At 43.5% G+C, this 5,154-nt stretch overlaps 1 long non-coding RNA gene across 1 annotated transcript in view; it reads right to left on the bottom strand.

Moving 5' to 3' along the window:
* Nucleotides 1–3,329, bottom strand: part of LOC125614113 — a 78,662-nt gene extending 75,333 nt beyond the window's left edge. The window contains exons 1-2 of the long non-coding RNA XR_007344755.1: nucleotides 3,157–3,329; nucleotides 2,952–3,024 (exon numbers count right to left, since the gene is read on the bottom strand). This is a non-coding gene — a long non-coding RNA (uncharacterized LOC125614113). The remainder of the gene's footprint in view (nucleotides 1–2,951; nucleotides 3,025–3,156) is intronic.
* Between the last annotated feature and the right edge of the window lie 1,825 nt (nucleotides 3,330–5,154).

Here is a 5,154-nt window from a genome sequence, read left to right on the forward strand (position 1 = left end):
AAAAAGTCATACATAAAAAAAAAAAAAGAAAAAAAAAACAGCTTGGCAGCAAGTCTCAACAACCAGACACAAAAGGAAAGTGCAAAAGGGGCACAGCCAGCTTTTCTTTGGAGAGTGCCAAGATCCATCAATCTCCATCCCAGCCCAGGGAAAGCTGGAAAAAGTGCCTCAGGCACTCAGGAGGTGGGGGCAGGGGCAGTGGGTAATGAGTCAGAAAGGAATGTGTGCTAACCCAACCCACATACCTGCCGGCCAGTGTGAAGAGAGCCCAGTGAAAATTCCTTTACACATACCAGGGTCTCACATGCACTCTTAAGGGCAGTTTTTCCATGTAAGAATCTACCCTGGGGCTGGGGTTGTGGCTCAGTGGTAGAGCACTTGCCTAGCATATGGAAGGCACTGGGTCTGATCCTCAGCACCACATAGATAAATAAATAAAATAAAGGTATTGTGTCCATCTACAAAATATTAAGAAAAAAAAGAAAAAAGAATCTGCCCTGTACTTTTCAGAACAGTAGGTCACTTATTTGCTCTTGGATGGAACACTGCAGAAGTGTGCTATTGTTGCCGAAAGCTTCGTCCTTGTCCCTGATGCCAATCCAATAATGAGGACATAGTTTTGAGAAAAAGGAAAAAGAAGGTTTATTGCTTTGCTAGCAAAAGAGAAACACGGGACTCCTGTCCCAGAGGCTGTGATCCTGCCCATCAGCAGGAACAGGGGGCTTTTAAAGAGGTGACTCAAAGGCTACATTCCACCTGTTCTCTGTTGGAATTGTAATTCACTTGTTGATTTGGGAGACAGTCATTTCTGAGATCTTCTGGTGCCATCCCCAAAGTCTGGATTACTTCATTCCTATGGTGGGTATTTACAGGGGACAGATAACTCTGCCTAGGATGGGAAAGAAAGGTAATCCTGTTTCCCCTGAGATTAGGTAGAGGGAGAGATTGGGGAGGATCAGGGAGAGAAGAAGAGAAAGAAATAGGTTCATTTTAAAAATCAGTCGCAGTAACAGAGCAGCAAGGGCTAATTCAAAGCATAAAGTGGGCCACTGCTACATTTCCCCACAGTCAATTTCTACATTCCATTTCTATGGAAAAATGGGTGACAACACCTCCAAACTGATTCCTGCTAAAAGGGGGCAAAGTCGTGGGAAGTAACCCAAAGTCCTTATTCTCTATCAAGTGGGGCATGAGCCTGACCTTATCATCAAAATGCCATCCACTTTTTTTTAACATTTTAAAAAATATTTTTTAGATGTTGATGAACCTTTATTTTATTCATTTATTTATATGTGGTGCTGAGAATCGAACCCAGTGCCTCACACATGCGAGGCAAGCGCTCTGCCACTGAGCCCCAGCCCCAGCCCCAGAAATGCCATCCACTTTAAGTGAGTTCTCCACTGTCAATTGTACCCAGAGGCTCCTTTTGGGCCTTTTTCTTATACTAGGCATAGTTATATGCAACAGAGGAGGTCCTTTCCTTTCTTTTCTTTAGGCTTCCTTGAAGATCTCTTTGCAGAGGCTGCCTATGAAACACAGGTTGGCCTTAGTTTCTTTTCTGGGTGTGGTTATTTATTCTGCCAGTCTCCCCAGGCATTCAGTTTGATGGGACACTGTTATAGCAAGAACTGCTCTGCCCCAGTGATGAATATCCCCTGGCCAAATAGGGTGTCCTGTCAGATCTTAAAAGGGGAGACTATTCCTGTCCCCAGGTCATAAACTAACAACGCTAAAACCTGCTGCCACATCCTTTGTGGCCAGCAGACTCCACCCTCCTTGGGAAAAAGGGGCTGGGAGGTAGAATTCTGCCAAGTTCTCTTTGACCATTTTTTCTACAGCCCAGGCAGCTTTATTTGGGATTTTTTTTTCCTTTAGGGTTAGTCCTTTGCCATAGTGAGATGATCTGTGGCTGCCTGGGGCCAGATGAGTAACAGTGCTGGGAGTGCCAGCACTCAACTTAAAAGACTTAAATCTTTTTAACCCTTTCTTCTGGTGCCCTGATATCCCCGGAACCCAGTGGTAGTGCATTTGGCACCTTCAACTTAGTGCCTGACTATTCAGACTCCTCATAATGCAACTGCATAAATGCCTGTACATACAGAATATCTTTCATATATTTTATCCCTGACAGACCAACTTCAATGTCAAGATTGTATGATAATCCAGAAAAACCATTCAAAGTCTAGATTGTGTTATAGTAAACCCTCTTTCTCTTAGACAGGCATATACCTATAGGTGCCCAATTCAGCCAAGATCTCTCTGTTCAAGAGACTACCAGAAAGGTCAACACATCATGGCCCATGTCTTAAATGGCCAGTAACAGATACAAAAAAAAAAATGCAGATGAAAGAGGATCACAAAATCCAAGGTTGACAGACAGGAAACTTTAAAACAGACCTGCATATACAAATTTCTTCCACTTACTTTACTTTTGACAGACCAATTCCAACTGCAAGATTGTATAATAATCAAGAAAGCTATTCAAAAGTCAGATCATTAAAGTACAACATTATTTTAGACTTACATCATAGGTGGCCCTTTCTTCAACTCACTTTACCTCTGATGGACCAACTCCAATTGCAAGATTGTACAAAAAGAAACAGAGAGAGACAACTAGAGAGGAGCCCCCAAAACCATGGCCAACAGATGGAAACCTTTAAATTGACCAGCCAAGATCTTTCCCAAGAGACTACCTATAGAATCAATGCAATACTGGCCATGTCTTAAAAGGGGCAGCAACAGATACAAACAGACCACCAGAGGGAATTCACAAACCAAGGCTAACAAATGGATGAAAACCTAGAATACATCAGAAGGGAGTAAATATCCCTAGGTTCTCGAGTCCCACTTAACCTTAATGACTCCTACACCAGTAGTACCACAGATGATCCCAGAAACAGGGACCAGATGTGTGGAATTGAGGGCCTCAGTGTGCACACCGGGGTACTTACCCAATGGCCAAAGTTGTCAGAACTTTCCTGAGTTCAGTTTCCTTTTACTCAAAGTGGACCATGATGGAGCAACCTATACAGTTCAGGGAGAGAAGGTATGAGTTCCCTGAAGCAAAAAGGTTTGCAGCAGCTGCTGGAACAGTCCCTCAGTCCCTCCCTCTAATCACAAGAATAGCCTCTCTGGTTCAACAGGAGGCAAACTCACCCATCTCCTAACTCTCCTGCAGTTGGCTCTTAACAAGTTTGCCAGTACTGTGAATCCGCAGCATGGAAGTGGGGTTCCTTGGAGAGCCAGACCTGCCCAAAAAAACTGGAGCAGGGACTGCTCTCAGGTCCCATTGGGGTACCAAATTTGTTGCTGAGAGCTCAGTCCTTGTCCCTAATGCCAATCCAATAATGAGAACACAGTTTTGAGGAAAAAGGAGGTTTATTGCTTTACTAGTAAAGGAGAAACACAGGGGACTCCTGTCCCAAAGGCTGTGATTCTGCCCATCAGCAACAACAGGGGGCATTTATTTATTTATTATTTATTATTATTTTTTTGTGTGGTGCTGGGGATTGAACCCAGGGCTTACCTGTGAGGCAAGCACTCTAGCAAATGAACTATATCCCCAGTCCTAGACCTGACTCTTAATNGCCCAAGGGGCCGGGGGGGTGGGGGGGGGGGGCTTTTTAAAGAGAAGATTCACAGGCTACATTCCACATGTTCTCTGTTGGAGTTGTAATTCACTTGTTAATTTGAAATAGTTATTTCTGAGATCTTCTAGTGACATCCCCAAAGTGTGAATTAATTTCTTCCTATGGTGGGTGTGTACTCAGATAACTGTGTTACAGTAAACCCTCATTCTCACAGATAACTCTGCCTAGGATGGGGAAGAAAGGTAATTCTGTTTCCTCTGAGATTAGGGTGAGGGAGAGATTAGGGAGGAGCAGGGAGAGAGGAAGAGAAGGAAACATGTCCATTTTACAAATAAGTTGCAGTGGCAGAGCAGCAAGGGCTAATTCAAAGCATAAAGTGGGCCACTGTTACACTGTCACTGTGATATCTTTTGCTCTCAGGCTTTCTCAGCATCACCAGGCTTGGCTTTGTTCATGGGATAATAGACTAAAATTCCTGCAGTGGCCCCACAATCACTGCTCCAGAGGAAACTGGGGGAAGGGGGTAGAGGTATGAATAAAGGCCTGAGCTAGTGGGGCCAGCATTTTTGTTTGTCTGTCTTTGAATAAAGGCACCTACCTACAACAGGATTTTTTAAAGAGTAGATTTTTTATGGAACAATTATAAAAATAAGAAATCAAGTCCAGAGATGCAAATCAATCCTTCAACATGATTTTTGTTTTGAATCTCAACCTCTTCACTATGTGTAGGGGGAAGACCTCCATCTAAACAGACAAATTTCCATCTAGTATTATTAGAGTAGTAGTACCATGTATTGAACCCAGGGGCACATACCCACTGAGCCATATCCCCAGCCCTTTTTATTTTATTTTTTTTATTTAGAGATAGGGTCTCACTGAGTTGCTTAGGGCCTCACTAAATTGCTGAGGCTGCCTTTGAACTCACAATCCTCCTGTGTCAGCCTCCCAAGCTGCTGGGATTACAGGTGTGCACCACCACACCTGGCTCCATCTCTTAATAAATATATTAGTTGTCAATGGACCTTGTTTTTAATTTATTTATATGTGGTGCTGAGAATTGAATCCAGTGCCTCACACCTGCCAGGCAAGTGCTCTGCCACTGAGCCATAACAGCAGCCTACCAGTACTTCAGAAAAGCTCAACAGACCCATTTGAAGCAACAGGAAAGAAAAACAGGCTCTCTAAGCAGAAAAGCTCACGACATCCCTGTTCTTTGTTTTATATGGTACAGCAGCTCACTTTGGGGACTCTCAGCAAAATGAGCCCATGGTGGCTACCCAATTAGAGCACATGCTAGCCAAAACAGAGAAGCAGAGCAAGTGGCTTCTCAATTTCTGGTTCCCATTCTTCTAGTGTTTTCTCTTTAGAGCAAGAGGTCTGCCAAATGTTGAGAGAGAGCACACAAGGTGAGCAAGGCAATGAAGCCTCTCTATAATCCTCTCACCCACCCATGATTATATACTTTATTTATTTATTTGTACTGGGGATTGAACCCAAGAGCACTCTATCACTGAAACCAGAGTTGAAATGAAACTAGATTCTCTGCTTCACCGATTTCTTCCTG

This window comes from Marmota marmota, unplaced genomic scaffold (genome assembly GCF_001458135.2).
Source record: "Marmota marmota marmota unplaced genomic scaffold, marMar, whole genome shotgun sequence".
NCBI lineage: Eukaryota > Metazoa > Chordata > Mammalia > Rodentia > Sciuridae > Marmota > Marmota marmota.